The sequence below is a fragment of the Pseudopipra pipra genome, chromosome 1 (assembly GCF_036250125.1).
Source record: "Pseudopipra pipra isolate bDixPip1 chromosome 1, bDixPip1.hap1, whole genome shotgun sequence".
Taxonomy (NCBI): Eukaryota; Metazoa; Chordata; class Aves; order Passeriformes; family Pipridae; genus Pseudopipra; species Pseudopipra pipra.
In genome coordinates, this window is record NC_087549.1 from 148,430,260 (window position 1) to 148,452,480 (window position 22,221).

Below are 22,221 nucleotides of genomic sequence, written 5' to 3' on the forward strand. Positions count from 1 at the left end.
ATCCTTGCAGAATGTGGTCTCTTTGTCTCTCCCTGATGCACCAGAAGTCATTACCTTTCCAGGAGAATTAGGTGCCCATCGATTTCATTTGGCATGAACAGAGTTTCTTTGGATGTTGCTCATTCAAAAGGAGAGAACAAACTCTGAGAAGTGATTTGCTTAATATTTGAGAAGGGAAACCAAGAAGAAAAAGCAGAAACTCTTCTCGTCATCCAAGGTTTAACAAAGCCAATGGCTAGACAAAAGCGCTCTCTCTTTTTTCAGCAGAGGAACTGCAGACCTGTCCATGGGTCCTTTTGTTGTGCCCATCTGTAGCACCTCAAACTCTAGTCCTTCACAGCTTGCAGCATCTTCACTTCATAGGTAACACTTCACTAGAAAGTTCACTAGAAATAGGACACAACATCTGCAATCCCACAGTGTTGCTCACACTCCTTTTCTTTAAGCCGCCCAGTTGTTGAAAGATATTCAAATACAAAATGTCACCCAAGACATTGAGCAAGTATCTTGAAAATGGTGGTAATGGGGAAGTGAGACCCCGAGACACTCTTGGGAAATGCCAATAGCAGGTGATGCTGGTACCTCTGAGGATTACCTATGGGAGGTTTGTTTTACAAAAATGTCACCTCTCGCTTGCAGGTCTTGATTGTTTTCTCCCTTCTTTATTTGGGAATTGCTTATACCCCATACAAAGGTGCATCTTGAGCAGGAAGTGCTTCGTTATGTTCCTCAAACTCTGCTCTCTTGATTTCTTTACTTCAGTTTTGCTGTTTTCTCAGGCAGTTCCTGTTGCATCTCAGTATTTAACTCCTGGGTGTTTTAATTATGTATGAATGCAAAATATATATCTGCTTGACTGTTAGTCATCCCATTTGCCTTCTGCATTACTTTATACACCAATAGAATTACTTACCATACACTAAACTCTGGCAGCTTTGTCATAATGCAGTTATTCTGTCTCTTATTTTTATTTAAGTTATGTGCCATTGGCATAAAAGTAGCAATTACCTTGATTAAAACAGCTTTGTTTAAAGTTGAGATTACTGGCAAAATGCTTAGTTTCACCATTGACAGCATCCAGGGATTTTTTGGTTATTAAACACCAACCAGGGTCCATTTGGCCAGTATTAGTACATTACTGTGTTTCTACTTCTCCCATGAAGTTTGCTCCTATAATCCTGAGATTTCACGAGAAATAGGAAGCAAAAGTCAGTGTTTTGCAGTGTTGTGCAAAATGACATTGGTGATGTTGCAGCAAAAATAGCAAACACATTATGAGAGAGAAATTCTTATTTACGGCTTTAAATTCTTAATTTCTGACTCATCTGATGCTTTCAGAAAAGATGTAGTGAACAGTTTATCTCTGAAAAGTTTTATGGCCAGAGTCCACCTTTGGAAGTTTCCAAAAGCTGAGTGGATAAAGCCCTGGTCATCCTGGTCTGGTCTCAGATGTCACTGTGCTCTGAGCAGGGGTTGGACTAGAGACCTCCTGATGCCTCTCCCAGCCTACATCACCCCATGCCCAGTAAGATCAAAGCACTCATAACAAAGGGACCCTTTTCGTTACAGATCAAAATGTCTGTTTAAGAAATGACTGTTGTGTCACTTCCCAAGATGATTCCAAAACTTCATCCCTCATATTCCCAAAGACTTCGGGTTCTGCCGCTCATGACCTGGGATGACAACTTTCACTTCTGAACTGTTTTTGCTTGGCTGATGGAACAGCTAAGACTTGGTCTCAGATTTTGAAAGGTGACACTAAGCTGTGCTGCAGATTCGTGTCCCAGGCTGTGGCCAGATGATTCCATTGCAAACAGTCAATGAAACTGTCCTTCAGGGTTGGGACATTTAAGACAGGCGCAAGTGATATTACCACATTACTCCCTCAAGTACATTAACCCCACTGGAGTCCCCCTCATCTAGCACTCAAACAACTGTTGAGCTTTTCTTCTGGATGGATGTTCTCCATGTCATTTTAATGGAAATTCAGTAGAGCTGCAACAAATACTTACTCTCGCTGAACAAGGAATTAACTTTTTTATGATTAGGAAGTGAAATGGTGAATGCAGAAATATGATCTGGAATTTCTTCCACATTTTTGTAGGGAATGGTTTTTGACTTTCTTTGAATGCTGTGAAAGGACCCCAATCACCCTGGGACCCAAGAAAGTAGTATGATTTAAGTAGCTAAAAAGCTTCTGTGTTTAAGACCAAAGATCTGGCCCAGGAAACCTCAATAAAACATGAAAATGTTTCTTCATCCTATCAGGCTTTTCCTCGGAGGGAAATTGGGAAAATTCGTTACTTCTGCATTCACTCATTCATTCTCAGTGCACCTCCTTTGTCAGTAGTTACTTTTGATATAAGCGAGTGAAAGTTCAGTCCAGGCTCAACCGCATCTTAACAGCAAGATCTGAAGTGAAACCCCTGTATAAGAAAGGGTTTTTCTGCAATCTGTCCATTTGTATCCAAGGTGCATAACAGGAGGAAAACCCTGGGAAATCAGAAAGGTTTGATTTTATATCTGATCTAGAGATAGCCTCTGTATCTCAGGCACTGTGACAAAACCAACACGGCATCTTCATCCACCAACATTTTTATAGGTCATTTTGAGGAAATGTGCTTTTCTCATGTCCTCCACAGAATGAGATATAGGGGAAAAAAAAAAAAAAAAGAAAGCCTCATAGTTAATTCTATTCTCTGTGAGTTTCAGTACTCTGAGGCTGACTTTCTTTATCTGAGAAGGAACACAGGCTACAATGCTTACATCCTATTCACAATACTTTATTTAAAGCCCTGTTGATAGGAGAGTGGAAGAATTTATTTTATCAAATAAAACCCTTTCAATGCATTTGGAGCTGGCTCTCTGTCGTGGTTTGGACCTTGTTTTCCCCAGAGGCTGAAAAGTGGTAGACCCCAAGGGGTGGAAACCTCTGGAAGTTTTGAAATTCTACCCAATGGGCGCTCCTGCAGAAATGTCAACATCTCACAAACCAGACCGGAAGAGAAGAGTTGTAGTTTTGATTGTTGGAGGAGAGGTGGCCATGTTGTGAGCCACGAAGTAGGGGCTCTGTGCCCCTTGGGGCCTCTGGCCCCCTCCCAGCCCCTGGCTGGGGGGGCTGCAGGGACCTGGAACAGCATAAAGCTGGGCTAGGTGCCTGTAGATATGCTGGGAGAGTGTTTTCTCCATGGAAGCAGAACAGCAGCCGGGACTGACCAGAGAAATGGTGGCAGAGAGCCAGAGATAAGACCTGAACTGAAGAAGCAGCAGAAACAACATGCAGCACCGGAGAGAAGACTCCTGGAAAGGGAGGAGAAGAAGAGAGCAGCAGAGAGACAGAGTTTGGGGTAAGAGACTGTACCAGATCCCCCAAAACTCCTTTGAGACCTCCTGGAAGGAGGAAGATGATGGACTCTTACTTGAGCGAGCCTTGGAGTGCTACAGCACAGAGAGAGAGGAGCTGAGAAGCTCAAAAGACGTCCTGGAGTTGGACCAGGACGGCCAGATGGAATGCAGGGGGAGTTGACCTTGGCTCCCCCCCCTCGCACTGCTGCCGTGGTGGCAGCCTGAGAGGCAGTGGCACAAAAGCCCTGCAAGCAAGGAGCTGAGTCTCCTGAAGATACCAGACAGTCACGAAGACCCCCCTGTGTCTTCGTGATATGACGTGGTGATACGACCTTGTCTGGGGTTACGAAGTCCACGGAAGACCCCTCGGGTGAGGCGATGGGGCCGGGGGAGTTTGATACCTCCCTCGTTGAGTGCTGGCAGAAAGCCAGCTATCAGCTGCTGCATGTGGAGAAGAGAGACAGAACCTGCTGCATTAGAAGATCCTGCTGCTTAAGGACTGGAAGGGATCTGTCCTTCTTTCCCTCCTGGACTTTTATTTGGAGGGGAGAAGAGATCTGATCATTGTAAATACATATGTCATGGTAGAGATAGTTGTGATCGTGTGTATAATGTGATATGGTATTTATTTGTACAGTCATTGTAATATATTCCCTTTCCCCCACTTTGAGTCTGGTGTGTTTTGTCTGGAAAAACCCATCTCACATTAGGTTGAGATGTGGGAGGGGGGATGGAACTAGGGAATTGGATTTCGGGACTATCTCAAACCATGACATAAATGGTAGCAGAGGATGGTTTCGATCCATCGAAGGGGAAAGAGATAAGAGCCATGATGCTTGTGGTAACTGAAAGAGTTTTCCAGACAAAACACAGACTGTACCATTGTAGTGAAAGTAAGCCTATAGTAATGTAAGTTAAGTATTAAGAGTAGAGTTAAGTTTGTGATAATGTTTTATTGATGTGTAGTAGAGAGATTTTGGTTATATTTTAGTTTGTTGAAGATTGCATGTTGATTAGAGCTTTTTTAAGTTGTTGTGATATGTTGACAATTTCGCAGGAGCGAGGGGTGGAGTGTTGTCGTGGTTTGGACCTTGTTTTCCCCAGAGGCTGAAAAGTGGTAGACCCCAAGGGGTGGAAACCTCTGGAAGTTTTGAAATTCTACCCAATGGGCGCTCCTGCAGAAATGTCAACATCTCACAAACCAGACCGGAAGAGAAGAGTTGTAGTTTTGATTGTTGGAGGAGAGGTGGCCATGTTGTGAGCCACGAAGTAGGGGCTCTGTGCCCCTTGGGGCCTCTGGCCCCCTCCCAGCCCCTGGCTGGGGGGGCTGCAGGGACCTGGAACAGCATAAAGCTGGGCTAGGTGCCTGTAGATATGCTGGGAGAGTGTTTTCTCCATGGAAGCAGAACAGCAGCCGGGACTGACCAGAGAAATGGTGGCAGAGAGCCAGAGATAAGACCTGAACTGAAGAAGCAGCAGAAACAACATGCAGCACCGGAGAGAAGACTCCTGGAAAGGGAGGAGAAGAAGAGAGCAGCAGAGAGACAGAGTTTGGGGTAAGAGACTGTACCAGATCCCCCAAAACTCCTTTGAGACCTCCTGGAAGGAGGAAGATGATGGACTCTTACTTGAGCGAGCCTTGGAGTGCTACAGCACAGAGAGAGAGGAGCTGAGAAGCTCAAAAGACGTCCTGGAGTTGGACCAGGACGGCCAGATGGAATGCAGGGGGAGTTGACCTTGGCTCCCCCCCCTCGCACTGCTGCCGTGGTGGCAGCCTGAGAGGCAGTGGCACAAAAGCCCTGCAAGCAAGGAGCTGAGTCTCCTGAAGATACCAGACAGTCACGAAGACCCCCCTGTGTCTTCGTGATATGACGTGGTGATACGACCTTGTCTGGGGTTACGAAGTCCACGGAAGACCCCTCGGGTGAGGCGATGGGGCCGGGGGAGTTTGATACCTCCCTCGTTGAGTGCTGGCAGAAAGCCAGCTATCAGCTGCTGCATGTGGAGAAGAGAGACAGAACCTGCTGCATTAGAAGATCCTGCTGCTTAAGGACTGGAAGGGATCTGTCCTTCTTTCCCTCCTGGACTTTTATTTGGAGGGGAGAAGAGATCTGATCATTGTAAATACATATGTCATGGTAGAGATAGTTGTGATCGTGTGTATAATGTGATATGGTATTTATTTGTACAGTCATTGTAATATATTCCCTTTCCCCCACTTTGAGTCTGGTGTGTTTTGTCTGGAAAAACCCATCTCACATTAGGTTGAGATGTGGGAGGGGGGATGGAACTAGGGAATTGGATTTCGGGACTATCTCAAACCATGACATAAATGGTAGCAGAGGATGGTTTCGATCCATCGAAGGGGAAAGAGATAAGAGCCATGATGCTTGTGGTAACTGAAAGAGTTTTCCAGACAAAACACAGACTGTACCATTGTAGTGAAAGTAAGCCTATAGTAATGTAAGTTAAGTATTAAGAGTAGAGTTAAGTTTGTGATAATGTTTTATTGATGTGTAGTAGAGAGATTTTGGTTATATTTTAGTTTGTTGAAGATTGCATGTTGATTAGAGCTTTTTTAAGTTGTTGTGATATGTTGACAATTTCGCAGGAGCGAGGGGTGGAGTGTTGTCGTGGTTTGGACCTTGTTTTCCCCAGAGGCTGAAAAGTGGTAGACCCCAAGGGGTGGAAACCTCTGGAAGTTTTGAAATTCTACCCAATGGGCGCTCCTGCAGAAATGTCAACATCTCACAAACCAGACCGGAAGAGAAGAGTTGTAGTTTTGATTGTTGGAGGAGAGGTGGCCATGTTGTGAGCCACGAAGTAGGGGCTCTGTGCCCCTTGGGGCCTCTGGCCCCCTCCCAGCCCCTGGCTGGGGGGGCTGCAGGGACCTGGAACAGCATAAAGCTGGGCTAGGTGCCTGTAGATATGCTGGGAGAGTGTTTTCTCCATGGAAGCAGAACAGCAGCCGGGACTGACCAGAGAAATGGTGGCAGAGAGCCAGAGATAAGACCTGAACTGAAGAAGCAGCAGAAACAACATGCAGCACCGGAGAGAAGACTCCTGGAAAGGGAGGAGAAGAAGAGAGCAGCAGAGAGACAGAGTTTGGGGTAAGAGACTGTACCAGATCCCCCAAAACTCCTTTGAGACCTCCTGGAAGGAGGAAGATGATGGACTCTTACTTGAGCGAGCCTTGGAGTGCTACAGCACAGAGAGAGAGGAGCTGAGAAGCTCAAAAGACGTCCTGGAGTTGGACCAGGACGGCCAGATGGAATGCAGGGGGAGTTGACCTTGGCTCCCCCCCCTCGCACTGCTGCCGTGGTGGCAGCCTGAGAGGCAGTGGCACAAAAGCCCTGCAAGCAAGGAGCTGAGTCTCCTGAAGATACCAGACAGTCACGAAGACCCCCCTGTGTCTTCGTGATATGACGTGGTGATACGACCTTGTCTGGGGTTACGAAGTCCACGGAAGACCCCTCGGGTGAGGCGATGGGGCCGGGGGAGTTTGATACCTCCCTCGTTGAGTGCTGGCAGAAAGCCAGCTATCAGCTGCTGCATGTGGAGAAGAGAGACAGAACCTGCTGCATTAGAAGATCCTGCTGCTTAAGGACTGGAAGGGATCTGTCCTTCTTTCCCTCCTGGACTTTTATTTGGAGGGGAGAAGAGATCTGATCATTGTAAATACATATGTCATGGTAGAGATAGTTGTGATCGTGTGTATAATGTGATATGGTATTTATTTGTACAGTCATTGTAATATATTCCCTTTCCCCCACTTTGAGTCTGGTGTGTTTTGTCTGGAAAAACCCATCTCACATTAGGTTGAGATGTGGGAGGGGGGATGGAACTAGGGAATTGGATTTCGGGACTATCTCAAACCATGACACTCTCCTTCTCACTCACCAAACAAGCCTAGGAACAGTCTTTCTGAATAGAAGGAAAGAATTAATTTCTCACAGTATTAGCTGGCTGCAGAGCATAGCTAAATTTATTTATTCAATATTTTAAAAGAAAAATATTTTAAGGATGTAAGACCACAGACAAATGCAACAGCTGTTGTACTAAAAGTCAGTTCTAAGAGTATCAGGATTTCACTTCATCTCCTTAATTTAAGGTTACTTTTTATTCTCCCCAATAAAAGTATTTGTGTTTTCAAAATACAACAAATGGCTTTTTCTTCTCAGTCAGACCCGTTTGTGAGGATCTCATCTTCTTCCTGCCAGCTTAATGCCCCAAGCCTGTGCTCAGGCTTCTCTCCAGCCTAATTTCAAGACTGTATTCTCTAAGATCAAGCCAAGCCATACTACATTCTTAGGTTCTGAATTCTCTCCATCCTCTTCATCCCATCGGACCCAGGTCCACAGCACATCATTTTGTCTGTGACTTACATCTTCTTCCCTTCACTGAGCCAATAGTCTGAGCTGAGCATCAGGGAAGTCTGATTTGTGCTTTCTGTGAAGCAACCAGGAAAGTTAATGCTTTTCAGTAGAAATGCTGTGGTGAACCCAACCCAAATGCTTGAGATAAGATCATTCAGGCTGGACAGACCTCAGGAGGTCTCTGGCCCAACCTCTTGCTCAAGCAGTGTCAGCTCTGAGTTCAGACCAAGTTGCTCAGAGCTTTTGTCGTGTCTTGAAATCCTGCAGGAATGAGGACTGCACAGCCTCATTAGGCACCTGTTCTGATAGTTGACTGTTCTCACAGGGATAAAAATTTTCCTTATATTCAGTCTGAAAGTTTCTTGCTTCAAGTTATGCCCGTTGCTTCTCATCCTCCTGCCATACCTCGTTGTGAAGGCTTGGCCCCATCTTCTCAATAACTTCGCAAGAAGCTGGAAAGCTGCTGCCAGGTCCCTCCAAACTCCTCTCTTCTCCAGGCTGAACAAGTTCACCTCCCTCAGCCTGTCTGCAATGTTTAAGTGCTCCAACCCTTGCCCATCCTGGTGGCTTTTTGCCTGAACTTGTGCCAATTTATATCAGTCTTCTAATGAGGGCCCAAAAGTGAACCACAGATGTGGTCTAATGAGTGCCAAGAAAAGTACATAATTGCTGAGGCAGAGATCATCTGCAGTAGTTGTCTTGCTATTAACTTATAATATTCAAGAGGAATGGGATTGGTGATATCTCAAATGAAATAGTTGGGTGTTACACTGTGCAAATCTAGTGGAAGTCAGAAACACCTTTAGTAAAAGGAAATATATACCACAGTGGTATTTAGTAGTACAACGCAGAAAAAAACCCAGAGAATTACAGCAAGGAACGTTTTTTTTCTTCCCAAGTGGATCAATTTTGAGAATTTCATTGCTCAAGCCAAACTATTCTGAAAACTCTTCACTCCTACTATCCCAGAACTCTGCCCAAGTATTTACAGCTGTGATTGCTCCTTCTAGTTTTGTCTTCTAAGGAAGTCTAGGCTTTTCTTCCAGAGAAGAAATTGGAGAGACAGATAAAGTAAATAAACTTCATAAATAAACTGTTAAATAAATTCAGAATTTATTTCTGAGGATTGCAAATTCTTCAAGAGATTAGAATAATGACAGAGCAGCTGCTGTTATAAAGTTAATATTTGCTAGCTCTTACTGCATGAGGGTGTTTAAGCCATCTTTGTTAACATTAACAAGAGAGGAGAGTCTGAAAAGAGGGGAATTATGTTATCTCAGACAACATCCTCTGTTTCCCGAGGAAAGAGTGAATATGATAGAAACCACTGAATTTTAGAGTGATTTACCTTTGGATTAATTTCTACTTTTTTTTTAAACTCTTAAATTTTGGTGAGTTACTACCAACCTTTTTCTTTGACAGCAGGGTCATTCACTTCCCATCCCTCCCATTTTGGTGCAAGACTTAACAACTTCACATGCTCAGGGAATTTGCAGTTTATTCATTGTGTACCAATTCCATCCTGGGGGAAACAGTGAGGAGCTAAGAACATTTGATGTCTCCTGACACTGCTTGGACACTAAATGCCCATATATGTGCTTTGACACTTAATTCTTGTAAAATGTGGTGATTTGTTAGGTTCATCAGGGATTTGACTTGAGACACATCACCTCTGGGCAGCTACCTGGAGTGCAGTCAACTCCCCATTATCCCTGAGTGAATTATTCAGCTGCAAATAGACCATAAGTTCAGTACAGAGATCCCCAGCTCGATTTCATGTAGTCCATGATAAACCCAAGAGCTTACAGGCTCACAGGGGGCAGTGCCTTCATGTTGTGATAATGATACCTCACCCAGCCTAGGCAGAACCTTCCACTGTGCCCTCATAAAAGCAGATTGGATGATAGGTCTCATCCTAAGATCTATAGTACTGATAAATGTGTTGTATTTTTACTTTGCTAGGTAGAAGTACCAAATATATTTCGTGTATGAGTCCCTGTCCACGCTGAGCACATGAGGTTTCCTCCTAAGACAGGCAGCAGATTTACTCTGTAGTGCAACCTGGGCATGAAGCTGCAGGCTAAGACAGGAGGACAAAAACTGGAGGATTTTTCTACAACAAATATAGATTCCACCTTAAAACTTCTGTGTTTTGGGTTTTTTTTTCCATTTCCAGCTTTTAAACAGCATTAATGAAAGCTAAAAATATAAAGAATTCAAATAATTACTTTTCCATGAATGAAGTTGTTGAAGTTGCTAAGGGATTCAAAGTAGGAGGAAAAGCATTCAGAATATAATTTCTGCATAATGTCTGGGTGTATGAAATTTAAATACATGGGAATGCTAGCAAAATCTGGGCAGAATCATTAGACTCAATAGTAGTAACAGGAAAATGCTGATAGGAAGCATTATGAGACCTTGTTTTTCAGGTACATACCACTTCTGACTAATCAGAGTTAATTTTCTATACTTCAAAATCCACAAGTCCTGCAGTAGAAATGACATACACCTCATTAATCTCTTCCAGCAAGTATCCTCACCCTTAAATGCATTTTGGATTTCCAGCTGGACTTCACCAATTCAAGTACCTAACCAATGGATCCCACTGTCTTTGCTAAATTAAGAGTATCCTGTGCTACCAAGCTTCTCACAGTAGAAGTGGATACTGTAGAGCTTTAAAAACAAATGCATAAAAATACACAAAAGACTAACTAAAACATACTATGCTGAAAGCACCATATGTGCTAAGTTTTTTTTTCATTAACACTGAAATGAAAATATAGACAGACTTGTGGTAAACATTTGAAAGTTTGTTGTGCAACAGATTTTATCCTCTAAAACAAGTTTAATTTTATTTCAATACCATTCTGACAGTTACATTTTTTAATGACAATTATGATGAGAAAGCAAAAAGGATCAAAGTCTCCTTCACTCAAGTGTTCACTCCTGACAGTGAACCCAGCCAAGTTGGAAAGATATCAAAACCACAAGTCCTAGAACCAAGAAGAATCTCACATGTTGCCAAGAAAATGCCAGGCACTAAGAGCCAAGCAAGCTCATCCCATTGAAAGCAACAGAAGTCCTGCCATTGAATCCACAGCTGCAGCCAGGGTACAGCCATGAATTTCCTCCAAGGGGCAACACCACCATGAGTCAGGCTCAGCTGGTATAAAACAGTACAGTTCCCACTTAAGCCAAGTAGAAAACTTGGACACAAAAATGAACCTTCTTTTTAATACAAGCCCTAGTGATTGCATATTGCTCAGAAGGCATTCTGCCTTTGGTATATGTCGGTTCACTATTTCACTACACCAATGCGGTAGTCTTGCAGGCGAAATATTTTGTGAACATCAATGTATTTCTGTTTAATTTGTGAAATTTTATAGGATCTTTTAGGTAGATAATTTAATGCTTGCCAACTTCCATTAAGTTTTAACTAGGCTTTCTAGCCTGGAAGACATACTGAAACATTCTAATTTCAGATCAGGTGGGTCTATGTTTTGATTAAAGAGCCAATTTTTTTCTTTCATTGTGATACGGATGATTAAATTTCTCTGCTAATTATCTGTATCACCTCAGAACACCCTGTGCCTGGCATAAAATATTTCAACAAAATAAGACTACATTTAATTGCATTAGTCCTTTTTTTTAAATGACGAGAGGTTGATATAAGCCTGTCAATTCCCTTCGAGTTCTTCTCACCCCTTGAAGGCAATGTTAATGCTTCTTGCTGTTGGATGATGTTCCTATCACACCTGCAGATATCTCTTTCTCTACTTTTCAGTGGACTTTCAGTGAAATTTCAGTACAGTGAGTGACCAGATATTGCTACATAGGCATTGTAACACACAATTTTTATTCCCTAAGTGTATTTAGTAAATTAAACTCAAATTCTTAATTATTTGAGACTAAATACCTAAGTCCTTTCAAAGTGGCTGTCATGCCAACAAGTAATCTGTGTTGTCTGTTGGTGTTTTGGAGTTCATCAAAGGCAAGAATTTTGTTAATCTGTTATGCCAATCAACTTCCATTATTTGAGTTTATGACAGTGTGAGCTCTCTAGAGCAGGGCTGACATTCTATTACATTAATAAAATGTTGGAGCAAACAGGGCTCTGACTTCTATCCAATAATATAAAATTTTACACTAGAAGTATTGTTTTGCCAGTGTTAGTGAGATGGGTCCAGATCAAGATGTTATCTCTGAATGCCTAAAGTATTTAATAAGAATAGTCAAGGATCTAATTACTTTTGTGAGGTTTCAGCTCTAAATCAAGGTATTTAGAATGCAAACAATTACTTACATCATCATTTTGCCTTCAATTAAAGAGAGTGCTGCCTAATATGGAGCCAGAACTTTTCCTAGTGGACACAAAAGGAACTTTGTAAAAGTTATTATTAATTTTTCAAGATATCACAGAATCACAGAATATACCAAGTTGGAAGGGTCATCGAGTCCAACTCCCAGCCCTGCACAAGACCATTCCCAGGAGTCACACCATGTTCCTGAGAGTAATGTTAGTCCAGGTTGCCAGCTTTAGGGTAGAAGAACCAAAGTTTAAGCATGCCTTGGACTTTATTTTTGTGATGCTCTATTTTACTTGGAATCATAAATTAATACATTCTCTCAATAGCTTTCTAATGCATCCTGTTGTGTCTAGTTTAGACACAGTCATTTAAATGTGGAGAAACAGCTAAGTAAGAAAAATGGTGTTCATTGCAATGAATGCCTGAAAAGCAGCAAAGAACAAGCTCTAGAAGTCCCACCAAAACTGATAAGGATTATGCCATTCTTCACTTACAAAGACACAAAGATAGAAACGGTTAAATGACATCCACTGATTGTAATGGATTTTAGGAAATTCAGCTATTGATGCTCATTTTAGGGAGGTGAGTGGAATCTCTGTAGACTCTCAGTTAACTTAGGCAGAAGCAGTGTGTCCCAATAAATAAATAAATAACAACACTTGCTCCAATACAGTGATGCAGGGAGTAGCTTACTGAGATATTCTACCGAAAGATAAGAGGAAAAAAAATACCCCTTGCTCAAAACCTTGTCCCTCCCTCTCTCTAATCACCCCAGCAGAGTGACAGCCCAGGCAGCTCACCTGGCTCCTGAGTGAGCACCCTGCACGGAAGGAGCACCAAAGCTTGAGCCATCCCTTCAGAGCAAAAGGCTGTGCCTGGAGTCTGGGGGGAAGATGGCACAGGCTGTGTCCTGATCACCGTGTTGCCATTACGGCTCCTTCGTGTGTGGCACAGGGGGGAGTAATTTCAAACAGTCTTTTGGGTGCTGCCACCTCCAGCAAGCACAGCCTCTGGCTGATCCCCCAGTCAAGGGATTTTGAAGATGTTTTTTCCAGAGCAGCAGTGAGCGAGGGATCCTGGCCAAGGCTGCTGGCAGGAGGAGACTTTGAGCTGCAGGCTCAGTGGACGAGCAACGGCCATGGTCATGATGAAAAGCAGGATGCTTGTCTGGAATGCAGTGTGGAGCCTCTCTGTGATTTCAGTGGGCTTTCATTATCTATTTTGTTTTCTATTTCAGTCTTGGTTGTTCTCTCTCTTTTTTTTTCTGAGAGAGGAATACAGTTCGGTGGTTGGTTTGGCAAGAGGAGATGTTCATATAATTTTTTTGCATAACAAAATATAATTAGAAAATGTAAATATAACTTTATTACTACACTGAACAATAAAATGACCACAACACAGGCTACTCTGGCTCTCTGATAATTCATCATCCAAATTATACAACACGTCTCCATTAGACTGTCTTTTTCCACAAAAATAATCTTGCCTTGTCATGGCTGGAAGACAAACCCAATTTATTAAATATCAGCGAATATTACAATAATACAAGTGAAGCAGTGAGGTTCAGTGTTTGGAATACAACAAGAGGAAACACTTTCCTGATTAAAATTTTCTCTTACAGACAAGAATACATTTTTATTCTGAAATTTCTAAAGGAAAAATTATTCTTCATGAGTAATTTTGTTTTGAAACGCAGCTGTTTTACATCATGGGAGTTTATAGGGCATTAACTCTTTCTATAAGCCTGGATCCTTGGTTAACTGACCTTTGCTTTCAACTACTGTATTGTGTGCTATACACATCATGGATATGGACAATGTGACTTGCACAAGGAATCTTAACCAAAAAAAAGGGCGTGAAAAGACAAGGCATGATTACAAGAGAACAAAAACTGGAGCCCATGCAACTAAAATGTGAATGTTTCTGAGTGAATTCTGGACATGAAAACTTTTGTTTATCAAAACCTGCAAATTGCATCACAACTGTTTAAATTACTTCCTTAAGAATTTATTAACTCACTAGTTTCCAGAAAAGCTGAGTCCTGTAAGCCCTCAGTAACTGTTGCACCAAGTGCAGTTGGTACAAAATGCTGAAAAAAAATCAGGCTACCATTTCTCATAAACTAAGGTAAAATATATTTTAAAATAAGGACTCTTTGTAACCAAAACTTGCATATTTTTTACAAGAAAAGTTATTGACTTCTGTGATATTTATTTGCAAGATGTTTTACAATGTGAACCCACCTCAATTGTCTTTTATAAAGTTTTAAAAAAAGCATTATACAAGTGGAGTTACTGAATCCAGGGATGAACTAGTGGAAAACTCAAAATGTAAACAACACATTTTAACAAATCCATGCTGTAAAAGGATACAGAATCAAATGCATAACAAAATGGGCAGAGTCAGGAAAACATTACCACAGTAGTTCTCAAATGGAAAACCCATGGAGCAAAAAGAATTAGGGCCAATAGAAGACTTGGAGGCCTAAAGTAGGCCATAAGTGGAATTTAGATGTTTGGGTCTATCGATGAAATACTAAGAATGTCAGCTCAGCCCTCACCTCACTCTGGTACCTCTTCATCTCCATTGGCACCGGGGTTTGTGACCTACCAAGCTGTCCTGGGTTCACTTTCACTGGGCTCCCTCACACAAGTGCCCTGGGTTTGAGTAGCCACAGGGCTCCACAGCTTGTCTGTGTGCTCGGGCTGCCTGCAAACCAACATCCAGCTTCAGAGCAAGGTGTCCTGTCCTCAGCCCTTCCTACAAGGAAAGGGATGGGTCTCTGATTCCTCCAGGGCCAAGACCTATAAGATGCACACAGATACCCTGAAAAGTCAAAGAGGAGAGCTTGGAAGAGGGTTTTTATGGAGAAAATCACATTATTTTCTCAAAGCTTTACTGAGGGACAAAATTTATATTCCTGTGTCTGTTACTGTAGTTAGAAGTGGATCGAGATCCTCACCTTAGGCAGCCACTCACTCTCTTTTGTCTCCCATTCACTTCCACACAGATCCTTGCCACCTTCTTTAAATTTGAGTGTTTGGTGTTTTTACAGAATGCAAAGAAAATAACTTCTGAACTGAAAACAGGTCTTACAAATCTGGGCCAAAGTCATAGCCGAGCAATTTGATGTAACCCCAAACACAGCATGAGATTGGTCATTACAGCTTTTATGCCTGACTTCCTCTTCAAATCATTTCTTTCTTTTTTTTTTTTTTTTAATTAAATAAAGAGTAGTCACTTTTTGGTACAAGAGCTACAATGTTCCCTAGTCAGCTGTTATATACAGTCTGTTGAAGAAGTTACTCTGATACTATTTACCCCTTTGTAAAAGAATTTGGAATCAAAGTTGCCTGTGAGACAGGAGTTCAAAATGTGTCTTGTGGTGCTCTCTTTTTCCCGATGTTTCTCAAGCTGCTCTTGCCTGTGCAATAAATACTCCATCTACTCTGCTTTCAGCTGATTCTGACTTCTGTTAGAATTTATGCTTCTATGAAGGGAATAAATTAGATGTGAGCTGAGATGATAGAATGTAAGAGAAATTATTTTTTTTCCTTTATAACTCCTAAAGATTCATTCTAGTGCCATAGCCATTGTTTTTAAAATTAAAAATGGAAGACTGCCAGTTGAGTTAATGTGGTATCTCTGTGATTCCTAGAGAACTGAATTCAGAGCCAGGCTCCTGCACAAGTAAAATGGACATAGGTGTTTCCTCTCCTTTCATGTGCATTACAGAAAAATGGAGTGGTTATGAGTCCTGCATGAGAGATGCTGCACAACCCCCTGACCATTTCTATGCAATTTGCTTACAGTCCAGGTCCCCTTTTCTTCTTTTTCTCCTCGTCTACTCCCAAGCCCTTTTAAATAGCTTATCTTTGAAAATGATCAACTTACACTTCAGATTTGCTTTCATTTCTTCTAAATTATGTTTCATAGCTTATCTCCATGTTCTCTATCAAAACTATATTTTTATTAAAATAGCCTGTGATCTGCAGTGGTCTAGAGCTCAATCTTCAGGCCTAAGCTGATGACAAAGACATTTATGTATTTGTCTATTTGTGTTATAATTAAATGCAAATCTGCATGATGCCCCACAGATTGCACGGCCCCAGCCCCCAAATGTAAACGGAATTAAAATGCTGTGACATTTTTATGAATGCAGAAGCAATTAGGTAATGGACATCAGTTTGTAAATCTTATTAATTACAGAGGATTGATGAAGCACAAAAGAAAGATGGTTCAATGAAGGCTTGTCATGTCTGCTGATATTGCTCTGTGGCCTCAGGCAAGATACGGGCTAGTTCATGAAATGCCTATAAATGGCTCACTGACTTCCACAGGGCTGAGTGCCAGGGAGCAGCAAAAGCAGGGCTGCTCCACTAGGGAGAAGGAGCTGAGAGCCCACGGTGACACAGGACACTGACAGCACCTGAGCAGGGCCGTGGTGATAAAAGGCCCATCCAAGGTGGAATGGTGGATGAGATCCAGGTCTATTCAGCAGGCTCCAGCAGGAGACCAGTGTGAGACAAGCTACCGACATGGAAGGTTTGGGGGCCATCCTGGGAGGGCAGTCAGTGCCAGGACAGCAGGAGGCAGGGCTGGGCTCAGGCAGACCTGCAACATAGTTCAGGCAAGCCTTGGACACTTGAGCCTAAGCTTAAACAGAGCTCCTGGACCATGATTGGTGAATGTGGACAGAGGTCAAAGATGAGGCTGATCAGGGCAATCTATGCCTATTAGTGCACTCAAAACCCTGATGCTAAGTGTCAAAAATCTTTGAGGACCCAGATCTTAGCTTCTCTGTGCACCAGTCCATAGAAAAATTAGGACACTTCTAGTTCTATTCCAGGCTTATCATTAGAAAACATGTGATGGTGTTCAGGATTTGTCCTAAGAATATAACTTAGAGGGCAAAAGTAGTCATTATAGTAAAGAAAAGAGCTTGCCCAGCAATATTACAACTGTTCAAGTCTTATCTACATACTCTCTTCTTGAATATTCACTAATGAAGTCGAAAAAATTTACCTCAAATGACAGAATTTTTAGGTCTGCTCAAATCCAGCAGCCCCCATCCAGCTCCTCCAGGCACTGGGCAGTGTCCCTGCAGCAGGTGAATACCCAGTGTGCTGCCTTCCACACCCAGCCTTGCTCATGCTTACAAAGCAGAGCCATAGCATCTTCCCCGTGGAGGACTTCTGTGCAACACAAAGATGCCTGAAATCTCAAATCCCAGGAAACATGGGACTCAGGACGGGACCTCCATGCAGTTCTGCTTCAGCACAGAGGGGCTACTTGTGAATGATTAAAAAAACCCCAAACCCAAATCACAGGAACTCCTTAGTGAGCAGAGCTATTCTCTGTGCAGTTACTCCTCCTGACTCGAGGAGTTTGGCTGGTTTCTGCCTTCAGACACATTCCTCAGTGCCACCAGAATTTGTCCAGCCTAAGACACCACAGCACAAAGTTCACACAGGGACAAGAGAGTGGCTGGGACGTACAAGACATGAATTACTGGGACCAATGCCAATCTTTGAGTTCTCCTGAGGATATTCTGAAATCAAAGGCTGATGAGGTAGACTTCCCTAGACTTTGAGGGAAGCCTTCATGGTGAGAGCAATCATTGGGTTCTCCACTGGTAGAGCAGTCCTCCTTTTACACCTACTTACCATTCAAATATTCAAATGCTTTTTTTTTGTTTTGTTTTTCCACCTTAATTTCTTCCCAAACACAAGCAGCTGACTCTCCTCTGCCTGTTTTGGAGGTGCTGCCCCTGAAATGAACTGTAGAGCCATGGGCACATTAATTTATCATCCACCTTTCACCACTGATCATTTGTTGCCTACCCCATTTTCCCAGGGACTTAACTTTAACTCCAAAATTGATGGTGAAATAAATAGACAAATAAATCAGCCAGCCAGAAATATCTCCCCTTCTATTACCTGATGCTCTAAGATATGCTGGATTCCTCCTCGCCTTCAAATTTAGTCTTGACTGGTGGACTGCTCTGATAATACTCAATCTCCATGCCTCTTTCAGGTTACCCATATATAAAACTATCATGAAAACAGCAACCTGCTCGCTCTGGAGAACGACAGTGCCATTGTAAAGAGCTTTTTTAGCTTCGGGGTTTTTCACCATAACCTTCCAGCACACCAGGGTGCAAATACACAACTTTGTAGCGAAAGTCCCTGAGCCCTGTCAGCACAGCAGCTCTCAGCACGATTTTCTGGTTCACTCTGGTGCTGGGGGCTCCAAGGAAGACTCCGGGAGAGCTGTGATAGGAGCCCTACAAATTGCTATCAGCTGCTTGCAACATCCTCTTGGCATTATCACAGGGAGGGACAATAGTGCCCCACTGTACTGCCCAGTTCTTTTTCAGTACCAAATCTGGACACAGAGTCAGAACAAAGATCTACCGAGCATTGTCCAGCCAGCCTCAGATTTTCATTTTGGAACTAATATATATTTGACACAGCATTTCTGGTAATAAACAGAGCCTGGCAGACCAAAAAAATTATAAGCAAGGACGGAAATTTGAAGTTGCTTGATGAGGCCAAGAAACCTTCATTACCAGCCCATCCCACAGAGGAAAACAACAAATGAGAAATTACATTACAAATGAGACAAATCTTTAGCCAGCACAAGCACAAGTCAGTACAACTCTGTTCAGGTAAGAGAACTTACACTGATTTACATTAGATGAGCACCTGGCCTCATATACCTTATGATTCATTACACCAGAATTAACTTTCATGGGTATGACCTCATAACTCTGGGATGACTCTTGTAAAGCTGATGTCAAAATACAGTCTGTCACAGATGTATATGTTTGTAACTATTATTATTATTAAAAGCACAAAGCCAAATGAGCCTTGAAATCCCAGTACATACTTAGAATTAGGATGCAGGATCACTTCATGCCTTGACTGCAAGTAGCTGCATCCGCACTAAAGGCCTTCAATAAATATGTGGCAGCCTGACTGGCAGAGAAAGAGCAGGAACTGCAGCCCCTCAGGGGCTGTTTCCTGGATGTGAATACAGCTTGCTGGAGACCCCAGGCCTTGCTAGAAACAAGCTGTCAGAGGGAAAAGAGCAGATCTGTTTGTGCAGATGGCTCCTGTCAATCAGTTGTTGGTTTATTCCTGATGTTCAGAATTAATCCCAGCGCAGAAACTTCATCATTAGAAAAATAAAACCACCAAAACAACCCTATTCAAAAGTAGCACTGGGTAGAGATATTTTTGAAAAGAACAACTCTTAACAAAATGATTCAGTGAAAAGTTCACACAGCAACAATGGAAAGATGACACAAAAAATTATAGTCTTGAGGATGAAGTGTGTATGTGTTATATCATGTAATGGAAAACTTTCTTGGGAATAACAAGAACATAACATCTCCAGCTGGTCATAAAGCCAGTGATGTAATTTTGCAATCCAGTAGAGGGCAAACTTAGCTTATATATTCTCAAAGCGTTCCTAAGAAAGTCAGTGGCAGATGTTCAGACATGTTTATCTTTCATTTGATAACCTGTAAAGATATGTAGCAACCTACATCACCAGAACTTATAAAATGAAGCAGCTTCAATCATACCTATCATTCAGTGGCTTTTCAGCCAAGTCAATATTAATTACAAAATCAGCAAACTGATAAGGAAACATATACACTTTGAATATTTTCCATTAATGTACTGTTTTATCCCATTAATTCCAATATTTGATTAATCAGTAATTACACACCTATTTTCTGGAGTTTGCTCACTTATATAACTGAGAAATGAAGAACTCACATCCCTGCTCTTAATAACACATCAGAACACCAGCTTCAAGCAGTTTTGTTTTCACTTAGCTGCTGTCCAAAAGTGAAGAATCAGCTTGAAACATGGGATTTTTTGAGAACATTTTCTTGAAGAACCTCTTGCCTCTAGCACAAAATCATGCTGCTGTTATTGCTGACTGTACACAGTGGTTACAACCTTCCCAGCAATACCTCACGTGGTCCTGGCCAGGTGAAGTGAATAGACCATTTTTGTTTCTTGAAGATGTTTCACATGTGTGCCTGTTCCTCTCACAGAACTAGTGGCTCACAGCCCAAAGGTGGAGGTGCAAGAACTTCAAATCCACCTCAAACAACTCTCCTTATATAGGATGAGCAGCAAAATTAGCACCCAGTGCTTACCAGTATGGTAAAGCCAAGTGACAGTGGTGACTTTTGTTCATGGTAGAGCCAAGGGAACAGAGCTGCACTTCAGCAGGTGCCATCCACATGTGATGGTTACTCCTCAGGGAGGCTCAGCTGAACTTACTCCCAAAACAGGCTCATAGGTCAAAACACTTGACTTTTACTTGCAAAGCTGCCACTGGCCTGATGGGTAGCTCTTGAGTAAAAAACCCTCTCTGTTACTGAAATAAGGCAAATTGAGAGCCTGTATGAAGTGCTCAGATGAAAAACACCTTCATGTCTGAATTTTGGGAAATACCACTATTTCTATGAGCAGTCTCTCTCATTAGAGTCTCCATCTTGCAAAAGGCTGAGCAGTCTGACTCAGACTAACAAACCATTTTTACATATACTTTGCCCTACGGTGACTATTCCCATACTAAAACTTCTGAACATTATTAAACACACTCCTGGACACAGTGTGCTCAGTAGCACACAGGGTTCTGTTGGCTTTTTGGAAACCATCATCTCTTGGAAGACTCTTTTCTTCTCTAAGACCTTTAGGGAGCCAGTGATGGGATACACACACATATGTAAAACACATATAAACACGCTGTTTACACTCAAGCAAATCCCAATGAGGGGATGGAAGGAATGTCCACACGAAGAGCTCATTTCTGCAAGAACAAACCCAACACAACCCATTTCAGCTGTGATGCTTTCAGCAAATCCATCTCATGGTCTGCCCAGCTGCTGCCCCTCCTAATCTAAATGAGCCATGTGCCATTAATTAACCTCTCACATCATTGATCTTGTTGGGGACACCAACCTGCCTGTCTGAATCTGCCATCCAATCCATCAGCACCTTAAACTGACACCACAAAGAGTTATATCCTCTTTCCTCCCCAGAGCTATCAACACCTGCCTTGCCTCATGCCTCCCAGAAAACAGATGCTTTCCTCTGAAGATGGCTAGTGTAGACACTAAAAAGCAGAAAGAGAGACAAAAAGGAAAAAAAGAGAGAAAGAAATGCAGGAAGCACAAGTATTGTTCTTATCTAAACCTGTTTCCCTTTCCACAGAAGGAAAAGGCTGCTGCAGGGCTCAGAATCAGACCAGTTTTCTTTTCTGCCCTCTCAGTGTGAAGTCTAGCTGAGAATAAATGTCTAATGAGAAAGTTAACCTCCTAGAAACAGACATGGCCCAATATCTACCCACATGCTCTCCAGGAAAATGCATATAATGGAGCGAAAACTCTTCATCCCAGAAGAAATGCTGCGGCAGAGCAGTAGCTCCACAATCCCTTCCCCACGGGTGAATCTTCTGCAGAAAGAAGAGTCTTAAAACCTCATATTTTTACATTTTACGTATAAAACCAAAAAGAACTAAGGCTTGACTCTTATTTCACAGTGTGTAAGCTGATTACAAAAAAATATGGCTCTAGGAGAGAGCGTTAAGCCACCAGTAAATACCCATTACAAAAAAGGAAAGTACCAAGACAAGGTCCTGTGCGAGCAGAGCAACAGACACCCTCAGGCAAACATCCTCATGGGTCTGCTGAGAGCTGTACCATTCCTGCAGGATGTGACAGAACCTGATCAGTTATTAGCAGAGGCAACATTGGTCATGAGCAATAGTCCTCATAGACAGAAACTACTCAGTACAGCCAGCTGTACGTTTCTTATGAAGAAAATTGAATTTCTCTAGTAACATGAACTCCTAGAGATGCCAACTATTAAGCAGTGCTAGTGGCTGGGCTTCATGCAAAGTCAAAGAGAAGAACATTTTTGGTTTCAAATATTCACTAACAAACCCCAAAAAAAACCAGAAAGCCAACCAGCCAACCAACCAACCAAAAAAAAAAAAAAAACCACCAAAACAAACAAACAAACAAACAAAAAACCAAAATCACAAAATCACAAACCCCAAAATAAAATGGGATTTGCACAACTTAACATGCTTTCTTATAAAGCAAAAGATCACTTTTTTCTTTTTTTTTTTTTTTTGGATTGAGTCTGCTTAATCCTTCCTGTGCA

General features: G+C 42.3%; 1 protein-coding gene across 1 annotated transcript in view; it reads right to left on the reverse strand.

Moving 5' to 3' along the window:
- The window catches only part of DPP6 (dipeptidyl peptidase like 6), a 549,686-nt gene that overhangs the window by 487,046 nt on the left and 40,419 nt on the right, over nt 1-22,221 (reverse strand). The gene's annotated exons all lie outside the window — the stretch shown is intronic.